Here is a 20958-nt window from a genome sequence, read left to right as displayed (position 1 = left end):
CTTTTTTTGAATGATTTTTAACCCTGAGAGGATTTCATTAAGAATATTAAATCTTAAGAGGGGAATATTCCGCTCAGAGTCTAACACTAATAGTCTGTCTCTGTTTTAACAATTTTTAACCCTGAGAGGACTTCACTAGGAATGTTGAATCTTAAGAGGGAATATTCTACTCACTTCTGACTGCACTGCACCACCTAGCTTCCCCTAAGCATTCATTTTCCTTGACAGCTTCAATATTTTTTCCTCATTTATATGTTAATTCCCAATACAAAATATTGTACATAGCAGTAACTTCATAGAGGGAAGGGAAGAAAGTACATGCAAGAATTACTAGCTTAAAGCAATGAAGAAGAATAAGACAATTAAGAACAATTCAGTCTACAAAAACATGTGAACAAAATTAAATTCCATATAAATTAAATGAATTTTTCTTTCAAATAAAAAAATTATTTTGGAATAAGTCTCTGTAACCCACTTTTACATAGTATGATAAGAGAGGGACTAGAATGTTGTTTCTTTGTTAACTGTATGTGTATTTCATAGGCTGGCATCACAGGAAATTCAATTGAGGAGCTCCATAATCATCTGGCATTCTTTCAATGTTATACCTATGGTTAGAAATATAAATGATGGGAACTCCAGGGATTTTCTGGATTCTTTGCTTAAGATCTAGATCAACTGTAGCCACTATATAACACTTGTGCTGAGTGACCCTCTGCTCTAAGCAATCAGCTGCATGTGATCCTTTGTGTGAGTATGGCAAATCTTGGGTCCCTGGCAATCCTCAGAGCTACTTGGTATTTCTGCCCCAGTTTTTCAGTTTCAGCCATCACCCAGTTAGTTACACAGGGACTACATTTGGCATACAGACAATCCATCACTGATTGCACAAAGTCCAACTTGGCTTTGATGGAGAAGTTGATAAAGTTGGCATCAACTAAAATGTAGTGAGGGGGTCCCAGTTGCGTGTTATATTGAAAAAATGAGCAGTATGGGTGCTGGGGGACTTTTCTTTCTTTGAGAGCACTGGGATCTTTCTTCTCTTCCTTTTTTGCTTTTAGCTGATCTTTTTCTTTTAATTTCTCTTCTCCTAAACTAAGCATTTGATTAATGGACACGTATTTCCTCACTTTCTTTTGTTTCTCCATGTTACTGTAGGCCTTCACATTCTGAGATCTGAAGAGCAGTGCCCTAAGCATTCCTTTTTAAGACATTTTGAGTTCCAAATTTTTCTCCCTTCTTCTTGCCCCTTCTTCTTGCCCCTCTCCTATTCTCCTTGCTCCTCTCCTATTCTGTGAATAGTAGAGAATTTGGTATGGATTATCCAAGTGCTATCATGCAAAATTTATCTCCATATTATTCACAATTGAGAAGGAAGAAATAGATCAAAATTAAAAAACACACATAGAAAGAATAAAGTTTAAAAAATGCTTTGATCTGCATTCAGAGTCCCTCATTTCTTTATCTGAATATCTATTCCATTACTGAATCCTTTGTATTTATCTTAGATTATTTTGTTCCTGGGAAGAACTGAGTCATTCATAGTGGATAATCAGATACTAATATTGTATATAATATTTTCCTGATTCTACTCATTTCAATTTACATCAGTTCATAAGAGTTTTCCCTGACTTTTTGAGACCCATTTTCCTTAATTCTCATTGCACAATAGTATTCAATTATTCATGTATCACAGATTGCTTAACCATTTTGCAATTGATGACCATCCCTTCAATTTCCAGTGTTTTGCCTCCACAAAAAGGGCTACTAAAATATTTTTACATGTGTAGATCTTTTTCCCTTTTGTATGATCTCTTTGGGATACAGACCTAATTGTAGTAGTATTGCAGTATCACAGTTTGGTTGTCATTTGGGTATAGCTCCAAATTGCTGTCAAGAATGGTCAGATCAGTTCACAACTTCACCAACAATGCATTAGTGTCTTAATTTTTCACACATCCTCTCCACTTGTCATTTTCTTTTTTATATATTAGTAAATCTGATTAATGTGAGATGATACTCACAGTTATTTTAAGTTTCATTTCTTTAATCAAAAGTGATTTTAGAGAGCATCACATTTATTCATCTAAAAACTGTGCATTCATATCCTCTGATCATTATCCATTGAGTAAAAGTTTGCATTTTTATAAATTTGAATCTATTTTCAGTATAATTGAGAAATGAGATATTTGTTATAAAAATTGTTTCCTAATTTTCTGCATTCTTTTTCATCTTGGTTGCATTGGATTTCTTTGTACAAAAGCTTTTTTAAATTTAATATGATCAAAATTGGCTATTTAAATTTTATAATATTCCCTTTCCTTTGTTTGGTCATGAATTCTTCCCTTCTTCTTAGATCTCATGGTATTCTGTTCCTTGCTCTTCTAATTTGCTTATCATGTCATCCTTTATATTCAAATCTTTCACCTATTTTGACTTTATGTTGGTGTAGTCAGATGTTGGTCTAAATTTAATTTATATCCTATTGTTTTATAGTTTTACCAGTAGTTTTTGTCAAATAGTGAGTTCTTACCCAAAACCTGGGGTTTGTTGGTTTACAAACACAATGACCACTGTCACATGCACCTAATTTATTCTACAGATCCACTTTTCTATTTCTTAGCCAGTGATGCTTTATAATATAGTGTGAGATCTGGAATTGAAAAGCTATCTTTTTTTGTCATTGATTCCCTTGATGTTCTTGAACTTGCTCCTCCAGATGAATTTTGTTCTTATTTTTTCTAGCTCTATCAAATAATTTTTGGTTGTTTGATTGGTATGCTACTGAATAATTACTTTAAAAGCAATTGTTGATACACACTACTGATGAGCAATTGATAATTTTCAAATTGTTTGAATCTGTCTTTATTGTATGAAAAATTGTTTGTAGTTTTGTTCATATAGTTTCTGGGTTTGTCATGACAGGCAGAGTCTCAAAGATTTCATATTATTTCCAGTTATTTTAAATGAAATTTCTCTGTCTCTTGCTATTGAACTTTGTTGGTTATATAAAAAAATGATGATGATTTATGAGGGCTTATCTTTTGTCTCGTAACTTTACTAAAATTGTTAATCATTTCAAGTAGTGTATTAATTGATTCTCTTGGTTTCTCTAAGTATACCATCATATCATATGCAAGGAAGTATAGTTTTGTTTCCTCAATATCTATTTTAATTCCTTCAATTTAATTTTCTTCTCATTGCTATAACCAATATTTCTAGTATAATATTGATTAAGAGTGGTGATAATGGGCATCTTTGCTCTATCCCTGGTCTTACTTGGGAGGATATTACTTCATCCTTTTTGCAAATAATGTTTGCTAGTTGTTATAGATAAATGTTGATTATCAGTTTAAAGAATATTACTTTTCTCCTTTTATTCCTATGCTTTCTTTTGTTTTTTCTTTTCCCATAGGAAAAGATTCTGTATCTTGTCAAAAGTTTCAAAATCTGCTGAGATAATTATATGATTTCTGTTGGTATTCTTATCTATTTGGTCAATTATATTGATAGTTTTCCTAATATTCTACCAACCCTGATTACTATATAAATCATACCTGGCTATAGTATATAATCTTTATGATACATTACAGTAAGGATCTTGCTAGTATTTTGTCCAAAATTTTTACATTGATATATTCATTAGGGAAATTGCTCTATAATTTTCTTTCTCTGTTTCAGCTCTTCCTAATTTGGGTTTTAGCACCATATTTATATCATAAAAGGAGTTTTCTAGGGTGCTTTCACCTACTATTCTAAAGAGTTTATATAATAATAGAATTAATTTTGCTTTAAGAATTTGGTAGATGTCACTCATGAACGCATCTTGCCCTGGAGATTTTGTCCTAGGGAATTCATTAATGGTTTGCCCAATTTCTTTTTCTAAGAAGAGTTATTTAGGCATTCTATTTAGCTATTTATGGTTCTGGGTAATATATATTCATAAAAACCATAAATTTTACTCAGTGTCAGATTTTTGGCATATAATTCGGCAATATATTTCCTACTGGTTGCTTATTTCTTATTCATTGGAGATGATTTCACCCTTTTTCAGTTTTGATATTAGATATTTGGTTTTCTTTTTTAAATCAAATTAAGCAATGACTTTTCTATCTTACTGGGTTTCTTTCCTTCACAAAACCAGCTGTTAGATTTATTTATTATTTCAATAGTACTTATACTCTTATTAATCTTGACTTTGATTATTAGGATAACCAATTTAGTGCTCAATTGGGGATTTTGAATTTGTTCTATTTCTAGTTTTTCTTAGCTGTATACCCAATTGATTGAACTGTTCTTTTTATATGTAGCTAATGTAAGAATTGAGATAAATAACATTTCCTTTGAGTATTGCTTTGGTTGAATGCCATCAATTTGGTATTTGTCACATTGTTTTCTTTCTCTTTATTGAAATTATTAATTGTTCTTTGTTCTATTTTCCTTATTCTTTGACCCACTTATTTTTAGGATTAGATTGTTTAGTTTCTAATCAATTTTAAAAATTAATTTTCAAATTAGCTTTCTACTGCCTTTTCTTGAATGTAATTTTTATTACATTATTATCTGAAAAGAATACACTTAATAGAACTTCTGAGGCAGAGCCATGATAGCAGTCCAAATCTGGGGAGCTCTCAGAGTTTTTTCCCTAACCAACTTGAATTTTTTTTTGGTTTTTGCAAGACAAATGGCGTTAAGTGGCTTGTCCCATGCCACACAGCTAGGTAATTATTAAATGTTGAGACTGGATTTGAACCCAGGTACTCCTGACTCCAGGACCCATGCTTTATCCACTGTGCCACCTAGCCGCCTCCCTAACCAACTTTAATTGAAGCCTATAAACAGATCCTAAAGCTACAGAACCCACAAAAATAAGAGTGAAACAAGATATCATGAAGGAATTTCAGTAAAGTTCAGTCTATTTAAAAGGAGAAGTAAAGCCTAGCATAGGTGGGAGAATTTGAAAGGCAGTAAAAGACTTTTAGCCACAATATAGCTCAGGTCCAGAATCAGCAAACTATCAATGCAACAGACCAGCACTGAGGGTCCCCCTTGTATTTTGGAAGACAAAATACAAGCCCTGGAAGTGCTACTGCATCAGGTGGAATTGGGTTGGGCTACCTAACACAGAGAGCAAACTTCTATCAACTGAAATATAAGTAATATCCTAAGAAAACAATAAACCAGGGACCCCACCCTGGCCACCAACCAAAACAGCTTGCTACTAAATACTCTGTGTCGCAGGAACAGAGCTCAACTATCAAAGTGAAGAAAAAACCAAACAACTAAAAAGCATTAGTCATAAGAAGGTACTATTCTGATAGGGATGATAAGGCTGTCATCTCAGAGAACAGAAAAGCAGTGGCAAAATGTCTACATGTGAAGTCTCAAAGATGCTTATAATTCGGTCTCAAGTCCAAAATGACTTCCTGGAAGAGCTCAAAAGAATTTTTTAAAAATCAAAGAATTGAAGAAGAAGAAGAAATTGAGAAAAGGAAATGAGTCTGTACGAGAATTATGAAAAACTGACTGAAAAGACAATTCCTTTAAAAGTAAAACTAGCCAAACAGAAAATAAAAGCAATTCATTTAAAAATTTCCAAGTGAAAAAGGAAATTGACCAAGTGGAAAATGTAACTCATGCTACTCAAGTAAGTCCTCAAATGGTAACTCATCAAAATGTCCTGAAAGCCATGATCAGAAAAAGAATCTGGATAATATCTTGCAGGAAATTATCATGGAAAACTACCTTCACAGTTTAGAACAGGAAGATAAAATAATCCTTGGAAGAATCCTTTGATCATCCCTCTAAAGAGATCCCAAAATAAAAACTCCAAGGAATATTGTAGTTGAATTTCAGAATTCTCAGATAAAGGAGAGTAAGGAGTAAAGGAGTCAAAAGGAAGCAATTGAAATGACAGTGAACCACAGTCAGGATTATGCAGGAATTATCAGCTTCAACATTAAAGGATGGGAGGGCCTTCAATATGATTTGAGGTAATGTGATATGCATGTAATATGAGGGCAAAGAAGTTTGAATTACAACCAAGAATCAACTACCCTGCAATATTCTTTCAGGGGAAAAGATGGATTTTCAACAAAATAGAGTCCTTTCAAACCTATCTGATAAAAAGATCCGAACAGAAAATTTGATCTTCAAATACAATACTCAATAAATGCCTAAAAAGGTAATCAGAAAAGGGCAAAATGTTAATCAATAAGACTAAATTGTCTACATCTCTACACAGAAAGACAATGCTTATAACTTGAGATCTCTTAGGACATTTGAAAGTAGCATATATAGACAGAGGATGTAGGTATAAATTGACTGACATGTGACCAAAATTTTAACTCTTGAGATTTATATCTCTATTGGAACAGTTAAAGGAATTGTACTTGGAAATAGGTTGTGAGTATGGGTGATTATAATTTCATAATACTTATGGCTCCTGAGAATTGCATTTCCAATGAGACAGTTGAGGGGAGGGTTCATGGACAGAGGCGGTATGAAGTGATTAAAATGTGGTGAAGTTTATAAGTCAATCTATCAACCCTAGAGAATTGTACTTCTATTAGACAGATAAAAGAGATATACTTTGACAGTACAAAACAGGTACAAAATAATTAATACATAAAAAGAAAATTATATGAGAACGAAAGGCATTACAGCTAAATAACACCACATGATGAGGAAAAGAGCATGTGAGCACTGAGTAAATCTTACTCCCAATATATTTGACTCAAAGAGGGATTAGCATTTATTCCCAATTGGGTTTAGGAATTTATCCTAACCTGTAGGAAAGTGGAGTAGGGAACCAGGGTAGTGGAAAGTGATGTTGATGAAAGGGAAGGGAAAAGCAAAAGTAAATGGAAAGTTAAAGTAAAAAGAAAAACAAAAGTGACAGGAGAAAGGAAGAAGAAAAGGGAAGAAGGGAGGGCAAGTTAAGAAAGGCCACAGTTAGAAGCAAAATATTGGTCAGGAAGAATAAAGGAAAAGGAGAGGGAAAAAATGTAAAAAAGGGGGAAGATAGGATAGAGGGGAAATCCAGGATTAATAATCTTAACTGTGAATGTGAATGGATGAGCTCTTCTAAGAAAGAGAAGCAGATAGCAGAGTACATTAAAAAAGATAGAATCCTCCAGTATTTTGTTAGCAAGAATCACATTTTAAGCAGAAAGATACCCATAGAGTCAAGATAGCCTGGAGCAGAATACATTATGCTTCAGATAAAATTTTTTAAAAAACATGGGTAGCAATCCTTATTTCTGATAAGGATCTTTTTTTTAGATTTAATTAAAAAGGATAAAGAAAAAGACATTGTAAGACTAAGAGCTACCTATAAATGCATTTGTGGAATTTTGTGAAATATTCTTCATAATGTCCATCAGTTAGAGAATGGCTGAAAAAACTTTCATATATGAATATTAGAGAGTACTATTTTTCAGAACATGAAAAGATTTACATGCACTGATAGTGAGTAATGTGAGCCGAACATTGTTCACATTAACAGCAACATTGTAAGATGATCAACTATGATGGAAGCAACTTCTTTTAGCAGTCCAATAATCAAGGATAATCCTGAGAGACCCACTGACTCTCTTATGCTTTCTTTCCCTTTTTACCTGTTTATGCTTCTCAGAGATCTTGATACTGGAAATCAAATTTTTGGTTTAATTCTGGTCTTCTCTGTATGAAAGCTAGAAATCTATCTATTTCATTGAATGACCATTTTTACCCTATACATATTATGCTTAATTTTGTCACATAAGTGATTTGTTTTGTTTGTTTGGCTTTTTTATAGGGTTTTTTTTCTTTTTTGCAAGGCAATGGGGTTAAGTGGCTTGCCCAAGGCCACACAGCTAGGTAATTATTAAGTGTCTGAGGCTGGATTTGAACTCAGGTACTCCTGACTCCAGGGCCAGTGCTCTATCTACTGCACCACCTAGCCACCCCCTAAGTAGGTGATTCTTGACTGTGGTCCTAGTTCCTTTGCCTTCTGAAATATAAAGTTTCATGACCTCTGTTTCGTGTTGCAGACTCTAAATTCTATGTAATCCTGGTTGTGGTCTCCAATATTTGAATTGTTTCTTTCTGACTATGTATTTTTCCTTGACCTGATAGAGCTGAAATTTCACCATAGCATTCCTTGGAGTTTTTATTTGGGGATCTCTTTCCTAAAATGATCAGTATATTTTTTCCATGCCTTTCCAAGCCTCTAGTGGTAGGAATAGAAATTTTCCTTAAAGATGCTCTCCAAATTCTTATTTTTTTTATTATGAATTTCAGGTAATCTAATCCTGAATCTATATTCCAGACCAGTTGTTTTACACATGAGATATTTTATAATTTTTTTCATTCTTTTGAATTTGTTTGACTGATTCTTGATGTCTCAGATAGTCATTACTTTCATTTACCCAATTCTAACTTTTAAGGAGTTGTTTTCTTCAGTTAGCTCTTGTACTTCCTTTTCTATTTGGGGAATTGTACTTTTTAAGGAGTTGTTTTCTTCAGTGGTTTTTTTTAAGGAGTTGCTTTCTTCAGTGGATTTTTATATCTCCTCTTCCAATTGGTCAAGTCTATTTTTAAGTAATCATCATCTTTTTCTGTGTTGTTGACTCTCTTTTTTCATAATTCTTTAGTATCACTCTCATTTTTTTCCAAATTTTTCTTCTCTCTCTATTATATGGTTTTAAGCTCCTAAAGAACTCTTCCATGAGGTCTTTCTGAGCTTGAGACCCACTTTTCATTGGAATTTTGATAGTTGTGTTTTTACATTTATTGTCCTCTTCTGAGTATGTGTGTTGATTTTCCCTGCCACCATAATAACTTTATCTAGTCAGACTATCTTTTATTGTTTCTTTCCTCAGTCTTTTTCACCTTTTTCCCCTTTCTTTTGAATTTGAGCTCTTCTCTTGTAGTACAAAGGGGCCCCGTCTCAGTCTTCTTGTTTCAGAACTGCAGGCCCTGACTGTTTACTTGATGCTGCACAATGTTGCCCTGAGAATCAAGGTAGACACTTGTGTCTGTACTCAGGGCCTGGGATTGGAGTAGCTGGAGCTGCTGGTAGCCCTAGGGATTTGGCAGCTTTTACCTGTTGCTGAACTAGAGTCCTAATGCTGGTATTTGGTGTATGCTGAGACCTGTAGGCAGTTTATGTTTTCCCAAGGGTTTTGGGAGAAGGATAAAGAGATGTTCAGAATTCTCTTTCAAATGTGTGTGTGTGTGTGTGTATGTATGTGTGTTTGTGTATGTGTGTGTGTGTGTGTGTGTGCACTCAAATGTCATTACTTTTGCCAGAGATTTGTATATTCTTTTTTCATTTGGTAAGGCAGTAGGGTTAAGTGGTTTGCCCAAGGCCACATAACTAGTGAAGTATAATATCAATGTTTGTGAAATTCCTATATAAAAAGGGGTCCCTGAGCCCTGAGGAATTCCTTAGAATTACAAATTTGGCCAGGTGCCTTTGGGTCTGAAAATAATAAGAATTAAGTACTTGACCTGGGGATCCAGGATCTACTATAAAATTGTTTAAAGAATCACAAAGCACCCTCATCAGCCTAATTATCTTGCTGTATCTGTTAAATTCAAGGATTGCCTCCCACTTCCCCAAGTGTGGCTGGAACAATAAGATAGTAAATTCCTCCAACCTGTGGGAAGCTCAAGAATATGTGACTCTCTCCATCTCAGGAAATATGTTCAAAGACTCCATATTTACATAAGATAAGATAATCTTTGCTTTTGTATCCTGCCTGCTCTCAGTATTCCCCCCCCCCAAATGCTATAAAAACCCTATCCCCTAAACACTTAAGTACTGTCTGACTTGGGTTTTCCATCCCCAGGCAGTCCCCAGGAATAAAGTTCTCCAAACTTATCAACTTCTGGTCTCTGTCTCACTCTTTGGGTTCAACATTTGGGCAAGATCTTGGTGTTTTGTGTCACCAAAGGAGACCACAGGAGCCTTGAGGTTAGGTTCAAACTGACCGTCTCTCCATTTCCTAGTGGAGTCAGCCCTTAAAGATGGTCCAGGGCCCCAGGACTAGGTAGACATAGTCTTAGTATGGACCTCTCCTTGACTGCAATCGTCCATTCGGCCTAAGTGGAGATCCTGTTACATCTCAAGAGGTAAGCTTGTTCTAGTTCTAAGTCTAGACATCTGGTTGCAGGAGACTTCCATATCAGATGTGATGTCCGGGTCCCCTCTTTTGGGTGCTCCTTGTGATAGCAGGGACATATTTGGTTGACCTTAGGAGGCAGAGATTGTTGGATGAGATGCTGAAATCTCCCCTCACGGCATTCCTGAGACATCAGGAATTTGCCATTGGCCTGTGTTTGTGGATATGTGTTGAGATTGTCAGTTTGGAAACTTCTGTTGTGTTTGTGTGATCTGTACTTGTGCCTCATCTGTCTTTACGTGTTCAGATTGTCTATGTGCGTGTTCAGGTTCTTCTATTGATTTGTTAAATGGGGAGAAAAGTTCCCCTAATAATTTCCTTGGGGTGCTTCATTTAAATTGCTGCTCTTTATTTCTAGGCAGTATTCATCTAATGACCTTACTAGCTCTCCCCTCCAGCCAACTTTCTGCCTATATTACAATGGGTAATATGATCCCACCCTCCTCACCACTGCATTTTCTCTTGAGCACTTCCTAGAGGGATTTTTAAATTTTTTTTTATTTAAAAAAGGAATGGATTTTGGTGTTAAATTGACTGAGACCAAACTACTCACCCTGTTATTTTATTATTATGAGAAGCCCCCCCCCCCCCACCATTCCTTGTTTGTGTTCCCTTCTCCTTCCCATTCTCCTTGATTCTGCCCTGCCAATGAATGTTTTCCCCTCCCTCGCCATTTCAGGAGACGGAGACTTCTTTTAGGAAGAATTAGTAAAGTAAGTGATTAAAAGGGACCTTATTTTGAAGTAATATTACCAAATACATTATACGAAGAAATCATGGAAAGAAATGCTCTTTTAATTTGAAAATAGGGAAAGTGAATTTCAGAAAGACAAGAGAGTTAGGTTAATCCAAAAATGTATAATGTAGTTACCAAGGCATGTACAGATAGGGGAAACTAAATAGTCTTTTTCCAGAATGATATGGCATCATTAGAGCTTCAGGGGTCTATCAATATAGATTCAGATATTGTTAGTCATTACAGAAAATTATGGGACATGTAAGGGTTGAAGAATAGAACATCAATGCCCCTAGAAAGAATCTAGTATGGTCTCTCTCTATCAAAGTTATTCAGTTTACTCTATTTTAAGAAGAGGTAAGGGAATATTCTAATTAGACTAAGGGATTTTTGATTGACTGTTTGCCTTCTCCAGGATTTTAGCAGTTATAATAAAGAAATGTTAAATATTAAAACCTTGGAATGGAAAATGTATTGTGAAAAGTGGAATCATATCTGTGGTTTATATAGCTGTATAAGGTATGTGACTCTGGTTCAGAATAGTATGAATTAAGGTCAAGAAGAGCTAATGAAAGGGAATGGTGCAACAGTATATTAAGCTGTATAGTCTGTGACAGAGGTTTGGAAAGAACTGGAAAGAAAATCAAGACATGGAGACAATTGGAGTTTTTGAACCATTTGTTAAGTATGGAAAGTGGTAAAAGCATGTATACAGAAGGTTTGAGCAGGGTTGACTTTGTAAACCAAAGGGAACTTGGGAACTTTGGAAATGGTGTACAAATCATTGTAAGAAAAGAGGGACATATAGAACTATAAGTCTATAGGGAGATATGTGTTTATATGAGGTTGGAGTGATGTAAAAATTGCATTAAATTGGTACTTTTTGCAATATTTGGCAACTAATTGATTGGAAAAGTAATAAACCTCATAAAATGAAAAATTTGATATGAAAGAAATTGTTAGGTAAATGTTAACTTTATTGTGTTATTATTGTTCCTATAATTTGTTAATCTAAAGATACATGTAAATTGAATTAAGGGGTTTGTAAAAAATATATTTGAGTTTGGATTCTGGCCCTTCCAGAGTCATGGGAGCCAGGACAGACTTGTGAATTAGCTTTAGAATAACTAAAAAAAGGAAGGTAATATTTTACACTGATTGGAATGTAGTTCATGTATTTGGGAAAAATCTAGAGTAAGTAATAATAAACAGTAAAGGTAAAGAATGAGTACATATTACTTTGATATCTCAAACTGTGGGGAATCTCCAATTCTCAGAACACAGAATGTCCTAATATTAAGAAATGTTGGTCAGTGAGGATAGAAAGTTCTTATCATTGAGAGCATTGAGAAGTTAGAATTGCACTGATAAAGATAAAAGTATTTGCAAACTTTTTAGGCTTTTGAAAAGAAAGTGATTTAAGACTAATTTGAATATGACTTTTGAAACTTAAGAGAAGTATGAAGAAAATCTTGTAGTCATAAGAAGGGATTTTTTAGCAACAGGTGGTCTTAATTCATTGTATTTTAAAGTTTTAGGGAGTAAAGAAAACTTAACATGTAATTGAAATATACTGTGTACAATTAGTAAACTTTGTATAAGAACAATTTAAGCTATTCTTTTTGAGATTTTAAAATTGTTTTGTAATAACAAATTGTGAATGAATTGAAGTTTCATCTATCACATTTGTAAAGATTTGTAATGAGAAAGAAAACTAGAAGAATACATTGCTGGGATGGCTAGGTGGCACAGTGGATAAAGCACCAGCCCTGGAGTCAGGAGTACCTGGGTTCAAATCTGGACTCAGACACTTAATAATTACCTAGCTGTGTGGCCTTGGGCAAGCCACTTAACCCCATTTTCCTTGAAAAAACCAAAAACAAATAACCAAAACAGAAACAAACAAAAAAAGAATACCTTGCCAATGGATTATACTTCTCAAAGGTCTTTTTTGTCCCAGAAAATTTGTGAAAGGCTTTGTTTTTCACCTCATGTTTATGAAAGGGAATATTGATATGTGAGATCAATGTAGTTTATTATCTATTAAAAAGAGTAACTTATACATATAACTGTAACACTGTCAGGAGTAATAAGTGTACATTGGGCTTTTGAAATTATTGTATAAAACTAATATTGATAGAGGATCTTATTTTCTTTGAAAATGGAAGTGTATTTGGAAGAAGAGATAAAATAAGCTTATGAAGCAAAAAGATTCAGAAGGAGTTTGTGTGTAAAAGATACTTAATTATAAGGTTAACTTTAAGAGAACCTGTTGTTTTATGTTGCTTTAAGAGAATGAGATGCTAGCATGTTATGTTTCATGTAGGTTAAGAATTTAATGTTTTCATTATTTCTTAACTGAAAGATACCTTTTCCAATGATATGGAATAAATGTGAGGGGTTTTGGAAAATGATTAGGAAATTGAAAATTATACAACCCTAATTGGATGACTTATCAATAAGATTGCAGGGTGGTGTCCGGCATGTGATCTGCTTTTGGAAATGTAAACTATTTTAGTGTAATATTTAAAAACTGGAATTAATGATTATTAATGAGGGAAATCATCAAAACATGACCCCCTGGGTTCCCTGAAATTTAAAATGATGTGTTGGACTTTGCTCTAGATTTGTAGGTCCAGGTATAACTGTAATAATGGAAATATTATTTTGTGAAATCTGGTTCTTTATGTGCTACACTTATTAATGTTTTGTTAAATTTAGAGACCTCAGCACCTAAATTTAGAAACCCCATCCCTCACCCCTGTCACCAGGTCCCATCTGTTCCCTCTTGGAAGATTCCTTCACTTGATCAAAAGGTGGGGATACAAGAGCAGGGAAGGTAATGAACATTTCTAGACCTGTCTTCCCTTCCCCCTAAACCAGTCTACTCCCACCTCAGAAGGTTCCTTTGCTGAATAAAAAGGGGAGAAGAGGGTAGTAGGAGGATGGTGGGGAACTGGCAGGAAAATTCTTATCTCAAAAACAATAGAAAGCGAGACAGTAAAAACTCCTGCAGCAGGTTTTGAGTATCTCTTGGTTTTTGTTGACACATTTTCAGAATGGGTAGAAGCTAATGAAACAGCCTTGGAAGTAGTTTAAAAATTCTAAATGAGCCCCTCCCCAATTTGACCTCCTGCTAAGAATTAGGTCAGACAATGGCCCTGCCTTTATAACTAAAATCTCTCAAGGAATACTCCAGATCCTGGGAAAATTTGACTGCTTTTTGAATGTTTAGAAAGTAACCCCTATTTAATGTATTCTGATGACAGGGATACCCAGAGTACATATATGTGATATATGTATAAGGAAGGAAGCTGATTGATTATGACCCCCCCCCAATCTAAATTGTGGAGATCTAAATAGGTAAAAAAACTATTTTTAGATCATGGTACTTTTAATCAATTTTCTTTTTATATCAGATACCAAGATTGTCAGCAAAAGGAAATGATACTGGGTAAATGGTAAATGCAGCCAGGGAAGCCAAGATGTCAGGTGACTGGAATGGGCAGCTGAAGGGGTGGCTTCTCAGTATGGCTGAGGTTAGACCCCTTTCACTTGATTTCCCCAAAATGACATTTGGATAATATGTCATCTGGAAGAATAAATCTGACCTAAGACATTTGACTTACCCATGTGACCTCTGACTAGACACTCACAGTCAATACTTCTATCTGTTAAGGAAATTTCCTTTAATGTCCTGGATCTTTATAGTTACTAAGCAAACTAGAAAAAGAAATTTTAGGTGATTTGGATCTAATAGCCAGAGATAGGTTAGGTGTGTTAGGTGTGTGACTCTGACACCTGCTAACACCTACTTGTTAAGATAGGAATTAAGTTTCTTTAATTTTTAGAAGGGGTATTTGGTAAGAAGAAGAATGGGAAATTCTTAGGATAGTCATAGTTTTAAGGCCTAGCTTAAGGGAAGGAATGTGAGTCAGATAAGTATATCAGGAAAAGGAAAATAAATGGTATTTTTGAGAATATTTTGAAAAATTTCATTTTGGTTAAGGATGTTTGAGCCATCATTGTAATAAGAGCAAAGGCTAAGATTGTTTTATTTTAAACCATATGCTGACTACTATGGGTACACAGACTATTCTAAAAGCCATGACACAAATCATCTCCAAGTAAACCACCACCTGGACAGTCTCAGGAGCTGGCTTGCCACCCTGAGAGATAAGGTGCGCCAGAGTCCTTGGGAGCCAGAGTCCTTGGGAGCTGGACATTCCGCCCCACTGACCAAGGGTACTAGACACAGCTGTGCCTTATCATCTCCTCCCTAATGTACCCCCCCATCCTGTAATGAAAGATGCTGCACGTAAACATCGCTTGTATTCCCCCAATTTCCTCATTATTCTTTGTTCTACCCCGGAAGACCTAACAGTATATATGTAATAGCTAAGCAGTAATAAAATTGAGCTGGAGGCATAAGGCAGTAGTGGCTTGACTCCATATTCTCAGCTCCCCTCCTGGAGGGAGGTCACCACTGTGGGCCCTAAGGAAGCAAGCCACAACAGACTACTCTGAACTAAGATGATTGGTTAATGTATGTTACAAGCTTATGACAGTTTGATAATTCTCAATGGGAGTTTGCTCATCTAGTAAAAACAATAATGAAAGTTTATTGTGTTAAGGTTAAGTCTGTGCATCAATATGGCAATAAGGCAAACTATAAATTGCAATAAGCTCCAAAATCTCATTGTCTTGTGAAAAAAACATGTGTTTTGATCTGAGTAAAATATTAAGCAGATTCTTTACCAGAAGACAAATCTCAGCTAGTCACCTGAACTGCAAAGGACTTTTTGGAACAGATGCAGAAGAGGCAGAAGGACATCAGAGGTCTCCAGGAGAGAAGAGAAGAAAGGAGAGACACTGGACCAGTTCACCTCTACCATTTCTCACCTATATACATTGTATAGTCAAGGGATCTGTTTTTGTAACACCCTCCCTTGATTCTGTAAGTGTGACACCCTTAACTTATGCCCTTCTCCTTATGAAAAGGAGGAGAGTCAGGATGCAGATGTTCTCCATTGAAAGAAAAGGAGGGAGACTATTGGGTGGTATGTTTATATCCTGTCTAAGGAGAGTCTTATCTCTGATTTAGCTGGCCTGTACAACTTAAAGAGATAGCTGGCTTGAGATGTAATGATGATACCTGGATCCTTTGTAAAGATGCTTGTAGTTCATTCTTGTCCAGGTTATAAAGATAATAACTCAAGGGTTTGAGTTATTTTGGCAAAAAGTGGAGAATGAAGTACAATATCAATGTTTGTGAAATTCCTCTATAGAAAGGGGTCCCTGGGTCCTGAGCAACTCCTTAGAAATACAAATTTGGCCAGGTGCCTTTGGGTCTGAAAATAACCAATAAGACTTGACCTGGGGATCTAGTATATACCATAAAATTGTTTGAAGAACCACAAAGCACCCTCATCAGCCTAATTATCTTGCTGTATCTTTTAAATTCCAGGACTGCCTCCTCCTTTCCCAGGTGTGGCTGAAACAATAAAATAGTAAATTCCTCGAACCTGTGGGAAGCTCATGAATATGTGACTCCCCCCATCTCAGGAAATATTTTCAAAGACCCCATATTAACATATGATTAGATAATGATTGCTTCTGTATCCTGCCTGCTGTCAGTATTTCCCCCCAAACCCTATAAAAACCCTATCCACTAAACACTCAGGTATGGTCTGATACATCCCCAGGCAGTCCCCAGGAATAAAGATCTCCAAACTTATCAAATTCTGGTCCCGTCTCAGTCTGGGTTCAACACTAGGTAATTATTAAGTGTTTGAAGGTGGATTTGAACTCACTGACTCCAGTGTCATTTAATAAATGTTTACTGCTGACAATAGTCTTTCCAATATACTACAATGACTCCAGGGCCAGTGCTCTATCTACTGTGCCACCTAGTTGCCCTGAGAGTTGTATATTCTTAATGTTGAATAGGAAGCAATAGATTTTATTAATGGTGGAAAGTTCAGACCAAGAAATAGCAAATGGTATTAAGGAAAGTTATAAAATAAAGAATTTTTGTATAGATGGGGACACATATAACTTCTTGAAGCTTATTGTATATCAGCAATCTATTTGGCCTATTGGTAGGTAAGTTGTTTTACAAACAATTGGACAACTACTCAGCTTTGACCCTATTAACTTCATAAGAACTTTTACAGATTCAGCCCATAGGCATTATATTAGATGTTCAAGCTTCTGAACAGTTTATATAAAGACTGATAAAGATATTAAATAATGGAGCAGTGCAGTAATCTTCCAAAAATACTCTTGACTACTATTACAGAATATGAAATAAAAATGATTACTAGGCAAAGTATAACCAGGTTGAGAACTATGAGCAAGGGTAATATACGGTGGTTTTATCTTTATTTTGTGAGAGTTGTGGAGAGCACAAGACACTACAACATACCATAGAGATCATTGGATTTAGATAGAATTTTGAGTTCAAATTTTAGCCATACTTTTACTAGATACTTAATTTTAGATATCAGCGTTCCTCTTGGACCTTTAATTTCCTCATCTGTAAAATAAGATAAACTAAATGATAAAATAAGATAGACTAAAACTCATTTCATCTGGAATGGTGCGTAATCTGATACATGGAAGAAAAAAACATTGTAGTATATTGGAAAGACTATTGTCAGCAGTGAACATTTATTAAATGACTCTCATGTGTGAGCCCCTGGGAACAAAAAGAATGGTAAAGGCCATCCTTGCTTTCAAAGAATTCATAGTTTGCTGGAGAAACAAAATATAAACAACAATGTAAAATCAAGCTATAGAGAGGATAAATTTAAAATAATAAGGAAAAGGAAGGATCTAGCTTTAAGAGGAATCAGGAAATTTTCTTTTAACAGTAGGTTTTTAGCTGGGACATGAAAGAAGCTCCAGGGAACTTAGGAGATGAGTATGATTTGGAAGAATCTTCCAGGCATAAGTGACCACAGATGACAATACCTGGAAATTCTTGTTCGAAGAATATTGAGGAGGCCGGTGTCACTAGATCATGTAGTACATGAAGATGGGGAGATGGGGTAAGTTGTAAGAAGGCCGGAAATATTAGAGTGTTATGAAGAGCTCTGGATACCAAATAAAAGATTTATTTGACCTTGGACAACAAGAGTTTATTGATTATAGAGTGATGTAGTGTAAATTATGCTTTAGGAAGATCACTTAAACAACTGAGTGGAAAATAGTCTTAGGTAGGGATGGAGATTGGGAAAATAATGAGTGAACTATTACAATATTCAGCATCAGGACTAATGACTCTGAGTATCTACTTTGGACTCTCAATGATTATGCCATCTTGGGCAAGTTAATTAGTCCTTTTGTATCTTAGTTCCATCATTCATGTAAACAAAACCTGCCAGTTCAGAAGTTTCAGATGTCTTTTCCTGTAAGTTTTCCTTACCACTGAAATCATGAACATGATCTCAGGTTCACTCCTGACTGAGCCAGGAATCTACAGACATGTGACAGATTCTACGTTATTCTCTCTGATTCTTAAGGGTCCTCCTCCATGTTGGAACCCAAATAAATCTTCCAGGAAAGAAGGTAGAGAAAAGCCAGGCACTGTCCTAAGCTCTCCTGACTTCCCTCAGAACCTACATGAAACAAACCTCTTAACAGAATTTGCATCCACAATCCCCAGAAGAGAACCTAGGAGAAATCTACCAACAGGGTCTGAATCGAGGGAGTATGGGTGAACTAGGGGCAGAGAACAGAGAGTCAGCTCAGGGGCAGCAGGGTGAGACCAAGGGACTAACCTGAGAACAGCAGAGGAAGTGGGAGAGAGAGTTCCAGAATGCAGCTAGATGTTGATCTGGGAAGCTTGCCTGATCTGGAAGACCAGAGTTACAAGCCCCATATTTTCAGCGGAGTCCCTGTGTTTCCAGTTGCCTCATCCCTGTGGGAAAAAGTGACTCTTCCCAGAAGAAACACAGTAACAACAAATTGGATAATTTTTGTTACATTAAATTAAACAGGGTTTGCACAAACAACACCACTTTAGCCAAGATCAAAAGAAATTAGTAAACTGGGAAACAATATTTACAATTAGTGTTTCTGAAAAAGGACTCATTTGTAAAATATATAGAGAATTGAGTCAAATTTATAAAAAAAAATAAAACAAGTCATTCTCCAAATTGATAAATGGTCAAAGGATATGCAAAGGCAATTTGCAGATGAGGAAACCAAAGCTATCCATAGTCATATGAAAAATTGCTCTAATTAATTACTGATTGGAGAATTACAAATTAAAGTATATCTGAGGTACGACCTCACACAACTCAGATTGGCCAATAGGACTAGAAAAGACAATGATCAATGTTGGAAGGGATGTGGGAAATCTGGGACACTAATGCATTTTTGATGGAGCTGTGAATTCATTCAACCTTTCTGGAAAACAATCTGGAATTATGCCCAAAAGACAATAAAAATGTATACCCTTTGATCCAGCAATACCACTACTATGTCTATACCCTGAAGAGATCATGCAAAAGGGCAAAAATATCACTTGTATAAAAATATTTATAGTAGCAGCAAATAATTAAAAATCCAATGAATGTCCATCAATTGAGAATGACTGAATAAACTGTGAGATATATATATATATATATATATATATATATATATATATATGTATGTATGTATATATGCTATGGAACACTATTGTTCTATTAGAAACCAAGAGAAGCCTCTAAAGACTTGCATGAACTGATGTTGAGTGAGATGAACAGAACCAGAAGAACACTTTATACCCTAATGGCAACATTGGGGCAATGATCAATCTCACTGCACTTGCTCATTCCATCACTGCAATAATCAGGGACTACTATTGTATATAACTGGAAAACAAAATATTAATTTTTTTAAAAGGGCAGAAAAAGAACAGGAAAGGTTTCCTATGGGACCCCTAAAGGGTTTGTAACCTTTTATATGTTATGGACCCTTCAACAGTCTGAATCTCTCCTTGGAATATGTTTTTGCTTGTATTCATAACTTAAGGAAATGCTAAATTTTAATTAGAAATTAATAAAAATAAAGATGTAATTTTCCCATCCTACTTAAAGAAAATAAACCCTGAAATCTCTTCATTGGATCCCTTGAAGATTTACCTTAAGAATCCATGAAATATCTCTTAAATGCTTTGAGAAACTTAAAGTCTTTTATGTTTATATAATTTGCATTCATGCTTCTCTAAATGCCTCTACAAGAAGCATAACTAGAATTAAAACTTGAAGAAGCAGAGATTTCTAGGGGTGGAGGTAAAAAGGGGACTGTATTCCAAACATGGAGTGTCTCAGAGTCTTTCTAAGTCTATAGAATTAAAGATGGATGTCACATTCAGAAAATTGTTAGTTGACCAGTTTGGTCAGAAAGGCAAGCAACTGAAAGAAGATAATGAAAAAAAATTGCATAGGTAGACTGGAGTCAGAACCCAGAAATTTGATTCTGTAACCAGGATTTAACTAGACAACATTATCAGTTGTTCCCCAAGGCCATGGAGGATCTCACAGTGGTCTCCCTTCATCTTGACTTTTCTTCTTGACCTCATCTTGAACCACCTCCAGCACTTGCCTTTTGCATTACTTGGACTAGCTCCCAGAAAATCTCTCCTCCGCCAAGCATCACACTTTTTTCTCAGGGACAAAGTGAGAACCAGAGGCGGGACTCCTTATGAATTGAAAGAGTACATAGATGGGCTTAGTTAAGAAAACCCAATATTCTATTCTTGTCCTTAATTCTAGAGAGAGTTTTGTTTTTTGGTTTCTTTTTTGCTGTTTTGTTTTGGCTGAAGTCTATGAACCTTTTTTCAGAATAATTTATAAAAGCATGAAATAAAATGAATGAAATTACAATGCAAATTTGTTATATCAAAATTCAATTAAAAAATAAAATGAAGCAAGTTTGCAGACCCCAGGTTAAGAAACCCTCATTGCAAATCTAGCATTAACTGGTCTTGCCTAGCATTTGCTAACTATGGAATTTAGAGCTTATGCTCTGACTCAGAATTTCTGGATTAAAATATCTAAT

At 35.2% G+C, this 20958-nt stretch overlaps 1 pseudogene; it reads right to left on the bottom strand.

Moving 5' to 3' along the window:
* Nucleotides 1-550: 550 nt before the first annotated feature.
* On the bottom strand, nt 551-1190 carry LOC141498782 (rRNA-processing protein FCF1 homolog pseudogene; annotated as a pseudogene).
* Between the last annotated feature and the right edge of the window lie 19768 nt (nt 1191-20958).

This window comes from Macrotis lagotis, chromosome X, assembly GCF_037893015.1.
Source record: "Macrotis lagotis isolate mMagLag1 chromosome X, bilby.v1.9.chrom.fasta, whole genome shotgun sequence".
NCBI lineage: Eukaryota > Metazoa > Chordata > Mammalia > Peramelemorphia > Peramelidae > Macrotis > Macrotis lagotis.
The sequence above is the reverse complement of the archived record's forward strand: the minus strand, read 5'-3'. Positions and strand labels throughout refer to the sequence as shown.